The sequence below is a fragment of the Oryzias latipes genome, chromosome 9 (genome assembly GCF_002234675.1).
Source record: "Oryzias latipes chromosome 9, ASM223467v1".
Taxonomy (NCBI): Eukaryota; Metazoa; Chordata; class Actinopteri; order Beloniformes; family Adrianichthyidae; genus Oryzias; species Oryzias latipes.
Genome location: NC_019867.2, coordinates 23,859,602 through 23,874,916, shown reverse-complemented (window position 1 = coordinate 23,874,916; position 15,315 = coordinate 23,859,602). Strand labels below are relative to the sequence as shown.

Sequence of the window (15,315 nt, the reverse complement as noted above, 5' to 3'; positions counted from 1 at the left end):
TTTCTTGCTTGCAGCCTGACTGTTAGAATTGAGCAAAATTAGACAAAAGCATAGTTTTTTTGGCATCTAATAGTTGCCCACAGGCACTTAAGTATCACCTGTACACCCAATGCATGCAGTATTTGTGCAGGGTCAGCAGAAAAGTAGTCCTAACAGCATTGCCCATACATCATAAGAGTGGGCAACTATCCGCTTGAATACGGCATGATACCCTTACAACATACACAACAATGGGACGGTCCATTTTCATGACGTACCTTAAGGTGGCTGCACAAACCTCAAGGAAACTGCAAGACACATGTTGTGTGGTGAAACCTTTTCCTGTCATTTTTTGCATGCTTTTGTGTTGAAGTTTGTTTTTGATGGAGGAAGTCTTCTCTGATTTTTGTTTGCATGCTTGTATGGTGGAGTTGGTTTTTGTGTTTTGTGTTGTTTCACCCCCATGAAGACTGAGTCCCAGATTGGACACACCTGGGTGTCCAATCAGTAAGCTGATGGCCCCACCCATAAAGCTGCACTGGCAGCAGGAGAAAGGAGGAAGAGCAGCTGGTAGCCGTTGAAGGACACAGCACTGGAGCAAACTGTGTGGCTGGAGCTGCAGTCAGTGTAGGAGTCTTCTCCAGGACAGGAGTGCCACAGCGCGACGTACACTCATAGGCAGGGTGAGGAGCCCTGCCGGTGTGTGAGTATCCTCTACCCTTCCAGTGGCACTGTCACTCGGCATATAACCAGGCCTGTTTGCCCCACACAACTGAGACACTCGCAGGATCTATCTTCACTTTGCAGGTAGATGTTGGGAGGAACACCCCACTGCGCCTGCAAAGGGTGGACAAAGACAAGGCTGTGGCTGACTGCAGGACCTGTCTCACTGGTGTTTCATGGACTATTTCTTTTAATTATTTTAACAATGTTTTTATGAGGTCCCTCTTTCAAGTTTTTACTGTTTTTTTACTACCTTTTTAAACATTTGGTCTTAGTTATTTAGGTTTTAACCGTTCGGGCTTTGTCGTGTTGTGGCTGCATGTTTTTATTGGATTAAATTATTGCAGTTTAAAAAACAATTGTTCCTTGGGTTTTCTGTGTGGCGCTCTTTCCCTGGTCCTGAATCTTTTGGGTGTAGCAATTTAACCGGACCCCCCTATTTGGCAGAGGTGGGGCCCGACACACACCTACGCTCACCCTAATGCTATGTTCATACCTGGCTCGGAAACATGAGTTTAAGCGACTGCTTCTAAATAAAAATCTATGTAAATGCATGCATGTGCGTGCTTTGGGCTTCCGCGTATAAAAAATCTTGTTTTGACGTTTCACTACGCAAGTTTTAAAGGGTCGTTATCATGCTTTTCTTAATCCTTTCAGAGTAAACTATATCCACAAAGTCTGTCATTTATTTAAAGAGTCCTGAAAGAGCCTAAAAGCGCGTTCAGGAACCCACAATCATGCGCCACACATGGCCAGTGTGTATGCAGCAAAAGATGCCATATACACACAGGCCCACATCAGGATAGAGACACACTCAGAACTTGAGTGACTTCACCACAATCACCTTTGGCAAAGATTAAAGTATCAGTGTGTTCTTCTTGAGAACAACACAGGCTCCTGATTTCTTGTCGTTTGTCCCATTAAGTCGTTCACCTCTCATCTCACTTTTTTTGCTAATTCAGATGCTACAGTACCTGATATCAGGGTTGTTCTCTTCCATACACACAGCAAAACTTCCGATGAAAACTTCAATGACGTAAGGAAAAGAGAAATGTCTGAATATTTTGGGTCAAAAACAAAAAGAAAAGTTGTTTGGCCAATTATGGAAAACTGAAACTCTCCCATCTGTCAGGATCAGTGGATCTGAAGTGATTTTCTTCAGTACCTCAAAAATACAACTGCCATGTTTACCTAAAGGCACTCTATTTCTATGATAGCTAAGAAAACGCACAATCCTGTCGATCCCTCTTTTTCTTTCGTTCAAAGCTCTTTTCAACTTTCTGGTTCAAAAAGGTGCTTTTTTTCTAGCTATTTTCATATTTTCCATACTTACCAATGCAATTATGGTTAGCCAAAAGACCGAATGGCGACACTTAACAAACAATGCTTTAGTTTATAACCTAAACGTTAAAAAAACAAACATACAAAAGGTTGAATGTTTCTTTTTAAAGTGACTTGGACATAAATTTAACATGTTTTCTACACAAACAGAAGACATTTATTCATAGACACAGAACAAATATGACAACAATACAATATTATTATTCATTTTATTTGTCAGTATTTTAAGTGTTATCACCAATAAATTGGCTTTAAAACAGACCATTTTTTTATCAGAATTGCTGCAACTATTCAAAATGCCATAAATTTTTACTGTGAACATGACAGCTTAAGTTCACGTAACGATTTACTGCTGAGGTGAAATGCAAAGTTTGCGCAGCATATTCAACAGCAGTCACAAACTTGATAAAGTGTCATTCAGTGTTTGACAGCTGCACGAGGCCAGCTCGCTGTGAGTTTAATAAGTTAATGACATTTTTATCACCCGCTTGGAATATTGTTCAGAACATAATTTTTCAACAGACCTTAGAGCGGTGAAAGGTAATTCTGCACCAGCAGCAGTTTGACACTTTTCTCTCTCCTGCTGCCAATCAGCTTATTCTGCAAATGATGTTGGAGTCAGAATAATAAGATCTAACCTATTTCACCTGCAGGATCACAGTACACATTTGCTTGAGTAGATTGAGAAGGTTACAATCATTATTATTTCTCGCTGACCTCAATTTCTACAGGTTAATCGTGACCGCCCATCATTTTCAACTTTCAATCATACAGACCCCGCCACATGTAAGGGTAACTCCCCTGATCAGAATGCAGCAGATCTGCTGAACGCTCAGCCCCCCCCTTTGGTTGAGGTTTGTCTCTTCAAGCTGTCAGAAAAATGGAAATAAGTACCATTCCCTCCATTTTTTCCTAGTTCTAATCCCAACTCATTCTGACAATTTCTCAGTGTGATTATTGCCTCGCCTTCAGCTAGTGTTGGTCCCCCTCATGGATAGCAGCCAACCTGGCAAAGCCCCCCCTACTTAAAAATCTGTCACCACCAGCTGGACTCATTAGCTCAACTCCCCTCTCAACAGGCAGGAGCCACTCCCCCTTCGTATCCTCATCAGCCGACAGGGAGCCGTGCTCATCACAAGCCAGCATCCTCATTAGCATCAGGGCAACTTTACAGCAAAGTTGCCTGTTTTATCTTATGACACTGATTTAATTGGGGCGGAGCTAAGGGGGGGCTAGAGGGAAGCTGCCCCCACCCACTCAAAAAACAATTTTTGAGTGTATAATATTGACAAAGATAAATAAAAAAAATCATCAATACATAAGCATTGTAAAAATAACAACAGCAACATATTTTAATGAAACCTTAAGCCAGAAATTATTTGTTACGGACCTGAACTTTTTATGCCGGTCCATCTGAGGCCCAGCATTTCGTTGATGTATTTTCTCAGCATCCTGGCCTAAGCCATAATCTATGCTGTTTCAATGCTATGCAAGAGGAAATTCCTTTTTTTTTGTGGAAATTTTATCTTTTAAATAGTTTTGCTAGATCTTGCTAATACTACGTTCACATATACCAAAATGCCACCACTTGTTGATCTAGTTGCAAGTTTTTTAGATAAAAATGGCACTTTTTATTTGAACAGCACTAACAGGCTCGTTGCACAGTATGCAGCGTTACGCCACGAGTTAGGCCACACTTTTTGGATGGATTGTAGATGCTTGGGCTAACGTGTCTGCTTGCACTGTTCTTCAAGCTTTCGCAAATGTCGGCATCATTCATGAGGAGCCACACGGCAATGAGACAATGCCGGAAGGGAACCTGGCATTTTTGATAGGAATTTAGCCCAGCCGTTCATTTTAGATACAGAAGATGAGGACTTTGATGGATTTTTGGATGCTGATTGATGACTGAAAAGATAAAAAATAAATCACAACTAACTCAGTTTTGCTGCCGCTGCCTTTTTAAAACACACACTAGCATGCATGTTTTACCGGTATGTTTTAATGTGTCTGTGCCTTAAAACCCGGTACGCCTTTTGTTTGTGTTAAATTCAGAAAAATTACCCACAAATGACACTGCGCTCTATAATCCAGTGCACCCTATGGTCGTGAAAATATGGTCCATTACATGTTTTTAAGTGTTTGTTACAACAATGTGCATGAGCAGTTTTGCTCACGATCTTAAAATTTTCCCTGGGCCAACTTTGTGCCCCGTATAGATTTGCTCTTTTTTCACCCACAGACAGCCCATTTCCACCTGTAAGGCCTAAACTCGTGGCCACTGTTTCTTTCAGGCCATTAGGAAATGCTTTTCATCGATGATGATTCACCTTATTCAGTGATTCCAGCAAACATCATATCAAATTCATAATTATAGACGAAATGGAGCAGATAGTGATAGGAGCATCTACAGAACATGTCTGTAATTATTATCAGAGGATAGTACATTGACTATTTTATGTGTATTTACATTAACGCCTATTTACGCTTCCCAAAAGAAAGTCAAACATGTTGCAACACATAAACAAAAACATAAACCTCTAATGTGTGCCAGGAGAAGCACCATCATATTTCAGCTATCTGAACTGATGCCCCATTACTTTTTCTGAAATGAAATCCACTCCTGATCTAACATGAAGCTTTTTGACAACTTTTGACTTTTTTTTTTACAAAGTTTTTATAGGGATGTCACTGCTTCAACTATATCCTGCTTTTATTACAGTGGAATAGAAAAATATTTCACCAGAGCACAACAGCAGGTTTGAGATTACCCGTTTTGTTTAGGTGTTTCATTTGCTGGAAATTAATCAGTTTAATTCTTTTCTATGGATTTTCTTTTCTTTTAGCAGAGGACCTACTAAAATCTTACAGTCTTTAAGGCCAAACAAAGCTGAATAAAATAAACAAGGTCCTGGTTGTTGTTCATTTAAAACTTTTCTGTTCTTTGTTAAAATATACGCTAAAGAGCATGTCCCCTCTTTGTTTTCTAACGGCTGCATTCTGTCTTTTTTAATATCCAAGACCTGGTGTTAATGCTCTGAAGAAATATTTGCTGTCAGATGATTAAATCCTTTCATGTTCATGAGTAAATACATAACTTCTGTGCCTTATTTAAGGCTGATTTCCTCCAGGACACTTTTTATTGAAAGAAAGGCAGAATAAATACTCCCTCCTATTAAAAAAAACCCATCAAAGGCAGAGCTTACTGTGAGGTACTTCATTGTATTTCTGTCTGCCGAAGAAGTGTAACATTGGTTTAGGAGGCAGTTCCTGGAGAAGAAACATACTCATCTATAATGAACTCCCCTGGTAATGTTTGGCAACAATCTAACAGGATGGAGAACTCTAATAAAACCTGCAAAGTAAACTTTAACAGCAATTTGTGTGCCTGAAACAAATTCACAACATGAGCAGCTATGTCAGATATACTGTACTGCACTGCTCCCTAACCTTTTTTTGGCCACGGAATGATTTAATGTCAGACAATTAAACCTTGCGCTCATCGTTGGATGGTTCAAGTATGAAGGTATTAATGTTCCAAAATGGACGCACTTGTACATTTGATTAATACCTTCATATTCAAGCTTCCACAGTGTGCGTTAATTTCTGATAATGCCCACTTCACCGGCCATTAACCCTTAATTAATGGGTGGAATCATTGTTACAGGGCTTAAGGTTGGGCTTGGTATCAAAAGAATTCAGAATCAAATGAAATAAACGTATAATATGCGGGATTACACAAGGGACAGGTGACTACAAAAGAACCAAAGAAATTTGTTTCAATATGTTTTAGAATTATAATCATACAGAAGTCAAATTGTCGCTATACAGGGTTAAATTGAAAACAAGGTCAAAAACAATTTTTGGGTTGCCTGGGTGTGCAGTGTGGTCTGTTCATTGACGGTCCCGGCCTGCCTCTGGGGGTGTGTATATATATATAGATATAGATATATATCTATATCTATATATATAGATATATATAAATGAAATGATAAAATGACACAAATTCAAGTAGTATTCATGTTAACCCTTTGACACCGGAGGTGTCTCCGGCGACGTCTAAATAACATACGCTCTTTGACCTACCACAACTCTTCAATTATTTACGTGATCAGCCTAAATCAGGATAATAAGGAGAAAATCTGCTTTTCATATTGGCTTTGTAACGCAACACATTGCAACACATTACTAACTTACATTTTTGCATAACGCTGTAAAGCTGCTTTTCTCTGGGACAAAATCTGCTGATTGCGTAAACACATCACTAACGTTGTGTTGCATATCAGCGCAAGGCTGCTTTTCTCCACGTCAGAATCCGCTGGCATAACGTAAATTGCATCGTCAAAAGAATGTCAACACTGGAGCTCTCGTATAAATGTATTCAATCTAAAATTCATTTTGAGGTCAAAAACTCCTCGTCCGTTTCCTCAGTGGATGTTTTCGGCCCATAGAAGGTTTCCAAAAATGTTTTTAGCAGTTTTGCATTTAGCAGTCGGGGCATCTGCTTTAACTGTATTTCATTCACTGGGTTCAAGAATGCTCTAGACGCGTTTTCATGAACGCACATTCAGCCCATGATATTCACATTACATTCAGCACCGGACAACTAGGGAGCGTCAGGTAGGGACTTATTCTTGTTTTGTATTTCTACTGTTTGCTAGCTCATGTTCGCCACCTATAGATGGAAGAGGCCTGGTGTGTGAACTTCTGAAGTGGTGCAAATCTTCGGAATCTTGCTCCAGACTTTTTCTTTTACAGCTCTAGTCTGATACATGAAAAGCTCGGTGTCATAGAATTCCGTATATTTATTATTTTTCTCTTTTTGATTACTTTTCAACTACCGTAGTTGGTACTTCCATTTTTGGAAAAAGGCTCCGTCCAAACTTCACTAGCAGATCCAATTCTCTGATTGATCAAAGTTTAGCTGTTTGATGTTGAAGGAGTTAAAAGTTCAGCTGGTTGAACTTCCAACGTGACTTGAATGAACACCTGGTTTTACGTTGAGCCCGAGAAGAGACCTAGGAACTAGCGTAGCAATGCTAGAAATAAGGGTTTACAGGCGTTTAAGTAGACTTTTCACTGAAAATGTCTGTCTGAATGCGAGTTGACACGGCCAATGCTTAAGACTTGTGACTGAGGCAAAATACTTGACATGCATCAAGAGCAAGTCATGGACAAATGTGATGGACAGAATTCAGTAGTCTTCCAAAATAAAACTTAATTCGGAATCAGAAAATAAACAAAACAGAAATTCTCTAAGTTGCCGTATGTATTATCTTTTGTGAGTGGCCTGTCTCGTAAACCTGAACTGAATTGGTGCTCTGACTGTGTAGTATCCTTGTTTATCCCCGTGCATGTATCCGGTCCACTCCAACTCTCCTCGCCATGCCTTTCCAATAAGTCTAACCTCATCCAGTGTCATATTCAAATTGCCTTAAAAAGGATTTACTTTAAACCTCTGATGTTTTCTTTATTGAGCCTAACAGAAAAAAAGACACACAGCAACTGTGGATTTGTTTCGCTTCCAAAAAAAATTGAGGTCCATTTACAATAAGACTGTCATGACGGAAGGGACGCGGCAGACCCAGACGCTGTAAACCCCGGAAGGAAACTCAGGCAAGTAGCAATTAACAAAGAGTCTTTAATATCCAGGCAGGAGATAACAGTTCTGGTTGTTACTTAGTGCTGGCTTGGATCTCTGGCGAGGAGTCGGCGTGGCTCGTAGGGGCTTGAGAGCTAAGCTGAGAGCGTGGCGTGGCTGGAGCGGAGCGAGACGTGCGGTGCGGATCGCCGCGCACTGTCTGATGTCTTGGGACCCGAGGTGAGCGAGGAACGTGGCGTGACTTCGAGGCGAGGCTGGTGTGGAGCGAGCTGAAGATCTCCCAGGTGGACACTCGTGGATCTGGAAACCTGGAGGCGGGTAGAATAAGCAGGGTAAGTAAAGGCCCGAACTTGAATCGGAGTATGTACTGAGGTTCAGACATGCACCGAAGTAGGCAACGGACTGGCGATGACTGCTGGTCTGGATCCCCTTAAGAAGGCGGTGAGGTGATGAGCAAAGTGTCCACAGCTGGTATCAATCTTCAGGTGCACAGAGAGAGGGGAGGGAGAGGAGCACTGACAGAGGCCACCGTGACAAAGACAGATCCAATAAGAGTGGGAGCAGCAGTTAATCTAGCTAAAGAAATTATAGCCAATTTGACAGACTAAAAATTATGATGGCATTCATTATCACAAAAGGTTCATGGAAAAAAAGATAAGTTAGAATATTATTTTTTTACTTTTTTTTTTTTTATAATTTGTAGCTTCCTTTTAAATCGTAACAGATTTGCAATCCATCCATCCACTGTCTAAACCCGTTTTGTCCCTTTCAGAGCCTAACCCAGCCACTTGTGGGCAAAGGCAGGGTACACCCCCTTGACAGCTCACAAAATTGCAATTTAACAGAAATTCCTTTTTGTAATAACTAATCTGGAAAAAAGGTTATTAGAGCCAGTTATAGGAGAACGCCTTTTTGAATCTGGCAGCTCTTGTCAGGCTGATTAGAGGGTTTTGCAGTTTTTCTGGCATTTGATCAGCCCATCTGCTGACAAATGAGGCACGTGGTCTTCCACTATCCAAATGTTCCCAAACTGTTAGAACAAGTTACGCCCACAAACATGAGTGCACACAAATATGTACAGCTCACATGTGCATGAAAGTCTGACAAGCAAACATATGCCAATGCAATCATGAGCCAACACAGTGCACCTCACATGTGGCTCTACTAAAATATGATAAAGTTTGTGTCTCTCCTGCATACTGATGCCAGTTCCACAAGTAAAAAAAGAAAAAAATGCAAGTAAACAATTCAAGTTGTTTGTTTACTCAGTGATCTACCTCATTTTAAAGACCCGCTCAGATCAAATACGTGTTTTTAACACCATTATAGCATTTTTTGATGATGGAAGACATAAATATAAAATATTTATAATTTTAATATCTTAAAATTGCATTTCTGAGTATTTCTTTTGTCAAATTATTTTGAATCAGTTGCAGTCAAAGATGCTGTTTGAAAAAAAAGATATTCGTGATGTAGAATATACGCTGTAAATTAGTGGGAGAACTTGTAAACAGAAAGCTCTCAGCAACTAGGGAGAGGCAGGGCAGGGTTGTCCCGCCCTAAACTCAGAGGAAGGATTCCAAATATACTCCAGCCGCTTTGTCCTAGAAAACACAGTTGTTGTTTTTTACGTTTGGCTAAAAACAGCACAATCGTAATTTAAAGACCACTGCAAGCTTTTCAAATAGATCAAAAGATAATCGGAGCAGGACTTTAAGTATGTTTGCTAGAACGCAAGGAGACTCGAATTTTTAATTGCTCATTTTCATCAAACTACATATACTCTACTACATGTGTATGCTGCCATCACAGCACACGCATGAGCAATTCCTCTATTCTGCTATAGATCAGCAGGGCACACACGCTCAAATGAGCCTCCCTTTGATCCATGCACCCTGTAGGAACATAAACAATCATGGGAGGCCTCCTAATGTGTGCGCACAGCTCATGCATTTATGAATACAAATACTTTCATGTAGGTCAAAACACACATCCCCACCAGTGCAACAAAAAGCATGATTTATGACGTTGATAAATGGACTTTAGATACTGTCCCCTTTTAGAATGGTGCTGAAAGTAGGACATGGGTTTGGACACATACCGGTAGCTTACATTCAAGCTGACAAGTTTAGATGTGTCATCGCTCGGCCATATATGGTCCATTTATGCCTGTTTGCTTGTAGGGACGTGTAAATACACACGCCGAGATCCTGCTTCTCTGCCTGTGGACGTCCAGTCTTTGCCATGATTAATGGGGGTTGTGTAGCTCCCACTCTTTACCTCATATTATCTCTGTACTGAAGCTGTAAAAATACACAAGCAGTCAACTAACATGACACAGACGAGAAAAACACCCCAGTTGAGCAACCAAACCGTGTGAGCAAAGTATAATTTGTTTTGAGCTCAGACTTTACAGTTTGCTTGTATTGCTTTCACTTTTGCAGACGCTTAAATTTCTATATCCTGAAGTAAAAAAACAACTCTTTTTCACCTTCTATTTTTTGAAATGCCTGCCAACTACAGGATAAAGCAGAATACCAAAACAAGACATTTTTGTAAAAGGAAATGTGATGGATGATCATTTTTTTTAAGTTTAAGACAAATATATTCATTTAAATTTGGAAAAATTTTGCCTCAACAAAGCACAAAATTTTATCAAAGACACTTCACTCCCTGTTTGCTCTTTTGCCCTCAGGCAAATGCTACAGGTCAAGCAAAGTAAGGGGAAAAAGACTTCAGAACTGCTTTTACCCCACTGCATAAACATTTAAAACATGGCTGGGAAATGTTTAAATTAAACCTGGACTTCATCATTTAGACTGCTTGAACTGTGCAACGGTGGATGATTTCCTCATATATAGTACTATTATTATGTTTTTCTGGATTTAACAGTTTTAACACTGGTGAATTGTGTATCCTGTTTTTCAATGACTAATGCACTTTTGTTTGGCAACAAATGGATTTAAACTTCCTGTTTTAACTACCAAATAATTAATTTCTAATGTATTTTTACATATTATTTATTATTTTTAGTTGCATCCATAGCTGCATTTCCTTTTTTTTTTTTTAAACTTGTTCTGTCCAACAGCTGAGCAAACAGATTAGAGCTGAAGGCTTTTTGTGTTGGACAGGTTTTACTATCACAAAAAGAGGTTATATAGCTTCGAGAAACTAGAGTGTAGATTTGTATAAACCCCTTTTTGTCGTATTATTTTTTATTTATTTGTTACATTTAGTGTGTGTGGGGAGGGAGAGGGGAAAAATGTGAGGGCAGGGTGGAAGAGAGTAAAAGGAAGAAAGGTGAAAAGGTGGGGGATACAAGCACTGATTTGAATAAGTTATTATTTTAAGCTGTAACAATTATACCAGATCTGCTGGAAAGACGAATGTTACATCAAAGGTGAAAATCTGACACTAAGATGAGTGAAAAAAATCTGTCCATCAATACACTGTAGGTAAGGAGGAGGGATGAAGCAGACAGGGAGCAGTGTGGCATTGTGCACGTGGGGGTGGAGATACATGCATGCTGCCGACGTGAACCGTGTGTTCATAAGGGGAGCCAGATCCTACCCAGCCAGATCAGCCAGACCAGGAGAGGGGAGGAGAGCCCCTCAGGCCAGAAGCCCCCCCAGCATCCGGACCCAGGTAGCCCGGGAGGGGGGGAGGAGGGGACCGCCCACTCCACCAGCCAGGCACAGAGAGGGCCCCCCTACAGGGGCCCCCCCAATGCCCAGAGGCACAAGCGAACCCAGTGTCCGGCCCCCAGGCCACAAGACAGGAGCGCTTAGCCGTACCAGGCGGCAGCCATGGGGGCCACTGGGCGCCGGACACCGAGACAAAGGCCAGGGACGAAGCCAGGGCCCCTGGAACCCATATATAGCTATAGCTGCGTTTCCACTGACTATGAAATTGTGAAAATTGGATTTGAGATGAAAACACGAAGATTTCAGAAATTTTTTTATTATTATTTATTGAAAAAAAATGTTTTTGTGCTTTCAGGAAGTAGTTTTTAAGGTGTTTGGAACTATCTCTCAAAACTGTAATGAAAACACTTTTTCCAAATTAAATTAGTCACATGACCAACAACCAGATAGCAATGCTGGGGTGGTGGTGGTGGGGGGGGGGGGGGTGACCTCTGATTGAAAGAATGCAGCTTCGATTCCTGCCCTACCGCCTTGTTCTTGGGCAAGACACCGAACCCGACCTTGCTTCTGGTGGAAGGTTAGTGCCACTGTTTGGCAGTGGAGCCGCTATAAGCCATTGGCTCTTACTTGTACAGCAAACTGGCTTCATTGGGCACTGGACATTGGGCGCCACAAGAGGTGTTTTTAGTCAGTAGGGGAAGTTGCAGTGGCAATTTTATGGTCATTTATCAACTCTCAACTCTTACTTTTCAATTATTTTGCCCTTGCCATAAATAAATGAATGTTGTATGAAAAAAGTTGAAAACAAAAATCAGGGATGGCCAAATGGCTGTTAAGCCAAAACCTTTTTAGTATGATAGTCTGCAAAGATGGGGGCCTAAACTGGTTTTATTATAAGCAGTGATTCCGTTGGTTGTACCACAATTACAAAAGTCAAAGTAAATTAAACTTATGTCATACTTGAATGTTTCTTTTGAAGTTAAAATGTAATGAAATAGAAGGAAAATAGAACAAATGTTTGAGTAATTACTATTCTGACATATCAGATTTTGGTTTGAACTTTTGAGGTCAGATTGAACATTGGACAACGAGTGCACTGAATGGAAATTGTAATTGTTCATTCATTTTTTCTTTTCATTTTCTATTCCGTTTACTCCCTTTCGGGGTCACGGGGCTGCCGGAGCCTATCCCAGCCACTTGCCAGTCTGTCGCAGGGTGGAATGTCCACAATCACACCCATTCACACTCACACTCACACCTATGGACAATTTAGAGTTGCCAATTAACCTATGAAGCATGTTTTTGGATGGTGGGAGGAAGCCAAAGATCCCGGAGAGAACCCGCACATGCACAGAGGGAACATGCAAACTCCACACAGAAAGGTCCCCATTGATGTTGTGTTTTTCATGTCCCCCAGCTGGGACTTGAATTGGGGGCCTTTTTGCTGTGAGGCAAGAGCGCTAACCACTGCACCACCGTGCAGCCCGAAATTGTAATTGTGTTGAAATAATTTAATAGAAGTACTTTGGAGAATGAAGTGAGAGCTCCTGTCGTTCCTACTCAACGTCTTGTTATTTTTTTTACAGACACTATTGTCCTTGTTATTATGGTCGCCACACCTGGGACACGTAACATTTCCACTTGAGACCGCTCTGGTGGATCTGCTGTAGCTCTCTAATTTACATATACAAGCCCTTAAAGGTTTAGGAGCCAATTCACTGAGACATTTAAAGGTCATCTTTAAAAAGCCAAAATTAATCAAATTAGTAAATGTCAAAACTTTGGATTGCAATAAAATGTGACAGTGGTGGTATTTAGTTTCAATTAGCTAAACCAAAGTAAAAAAAGACTTAATCTTCCAGACTAAGAGTTTAGAGGATAGAGAAATGTGTAACTGGTGGCAGCAATGGTTCCTGGCTAAGTGCTGGATTTTAACAAGCGGAGAATAAAAGAAAAAGAAAAAAAGGGCAACTCAAATCAATAATTTGGCCACAGTGTCCACAAAAGAGATACATGAAAAGGTATTGTTGTTTTGCAGACTTTTTAAACACAATTTTGCACTGTGTTCTGTGTCCAGATTGGCTCTAGACTGGTCAGTCCAGTGACTGTATGACAACTGGACTGAGTGAGCCGCCTTGTGTTTCAAACAGGAAAACCTGCTGGTTTCAAGAAGTCAAAAACAGCTATTACTCAGTCATTATATTTGTCAGAATAAAGATTTTTGCTAGGATTCCCTTTTTTAACATGTTCTTGCTAATCCTATTGTTTTTTTTTTTTTTTTAAAAGTCTAAGTTATTCAAGTTATAAACTGACTAACCAAATCCCTTAATAAAAGTTTTTGGTTTCATGTAAAACATTGAAAGCGTTTGTTTCACAGATTTTCTCAAGCTCCTTTTCAAGTAGTAGGGGTATGGACAAGCTCACTCCTGATTGGCGAGAGTAGTTCCCTTAGAAATGTTAACTCAGACCAATCGTTGCTTACTGACGTCATCTGACTCCAACATGTCGACGTCCATATCCCGAAGAAAATGGTGACAGACATTTGATTGGATCCAGGAGCAAGCCATTTACTATGGGTGACGTCCACTTCTCATACTCAGTCCAGTTCTCATATACAGTCAATGGATCAATCAACTGTCTGCGTGCAGTGTCTCTTTACACACTGGTTTTAGTCTGCAAAATTGACATGAATCTTTGATAGCGATCAAATCTTTTTTTATTATTATTTTTTTTTTTTTTTTATAACTTGTCCTGTCCAACAGCTAGGCAAACAGATGAGAGCTGAGGGCCTCTTGTGTTGGACATATTTTATTTTAACAAGAGGGGTTATTCATCTTCAGACAAACCAAAGGTATGTCTGAATAAACCCCTTTTGTAATTGAGGCCAAACTTTATTAATTTCAATCATGTTTGAAAATCTTTGGTGTTGGACCGGACGGAAAAGGAAAGAGGGGAAGAAGAGAGAGGGACGTTAGAGAGAGGGGGGGGTAGGAGGGTGATAATAGGAGGGGAAGGGGGGTAAGACCATGAAGCAGCATAGAGCAGACAGGTTTACTGGTTGTTTATCGTTACGGTACGGTTCAAATGTAGTACAAAAAGGGCGGGGCCTGTTCACACACACTCAAATATTATCAACACACCTGCTAGCCGCAAAAATGTCCACATGTCAACATGCACACAAAACAGATAGTGTTCACGAACGCATACCTATGCCTTTAAACCAACTAGTGTGAAATCTTTCATTCATTCAATCATGCAAACTATTAGTGCAAAGGTGAGCTAACACCTGTGCTCAGGTGAGTGTTTATGTTCTTCTCAAATGGATGGTGGAATGTGAAAAGAAGGAGGAGGAGCGCCCAGCCACCCCCACACCCATACCCCCGCCGCAGCAGCAGCGGCAGCCGGAATTCCCCCAACGCCACACGGGAACAGGCAGGGAACAACCGCCCCCCGGGCGACCAAGACCGCCACCCAGGCCAGGGCCAGCAGGACCGCCGCGAGGCCCCCAGAGCCAGAGAGCAGGGAGGCGCAGAGGGAAAGAGAGCGCCGCCCCAGCCCAGCCAGGAAAGCAGCCCCCCACCGCGCCGGAAGAGCCCAACGCAGGGCCCCACCGGAGAGGGACGCCCACAGCCCCATCTTTGTTTTCTTTCTATAATCTTGGACTCATTTTTCTAAGAAGTTTTAAACTTAGAGAATTTAAACAAGAGAAAAAAATGTGAAAATGTTCAAGGCGGCAGTTTAGCTCAGGCAGTAGAGCAGGTCGTCGATCCCCGCTCTCCCTAGCCAGCTGTCGCCCCCCGAGCGCGGCTAGTCTGCAGCTCACCGCTCCCCCCAGGGGATGGGTCAAATGCGGAGAACAATTTCCCCATTGTGGGATAAATAAAGTATAAATTATTATTATTTATTACTATGATGTATGTCTGAGAAAAGTGTTTACTTAGGGGTTCGGTAAAAAAGAAAGATAACTACTTTTTCGTCTATTGCAGGTAAAACGGAACTTCTGTAATAAACAAGGGACCACTGTAC

At 41.1% G+C, this 15,315-nt stretch overlaps 2 long non-coding RNA genes across 2 annotated transcripts; one reads left to right on the top strand and one right to left on the bottom strand.

The window, feature by feature from the left end:
- The first annotated feature begins 381 nt into the window (after positions 1-381).
- On the top strand, positions 382-1,058 carry LOC105354779. The gene is made up of 2 exons (XR_909335.3): positions 382-682; positions 787-1,058. It is a non-coding gene; the product is annotated as an uncharacterized LOC105354779 (long non-coding RNA).
- Positions 1,059-7,303: 6,245 nt separating this feature from the next.
- On the bottom strand, positions 7,304-8,989 carry LOC111947949. Its single transcript, XR_002873927.1, has 2 exons — positions 8,032-8,989; positions 7,304-7,953 (listed from the first exon to the last, which is right to left on the bottom strand). It is a non-coding gene; the product is annotated as an uncharacterized LOC111947949 (long non-coding RNA).
- Positions 8,990-15,315: the final 6,326 nt, after the last annotated feature.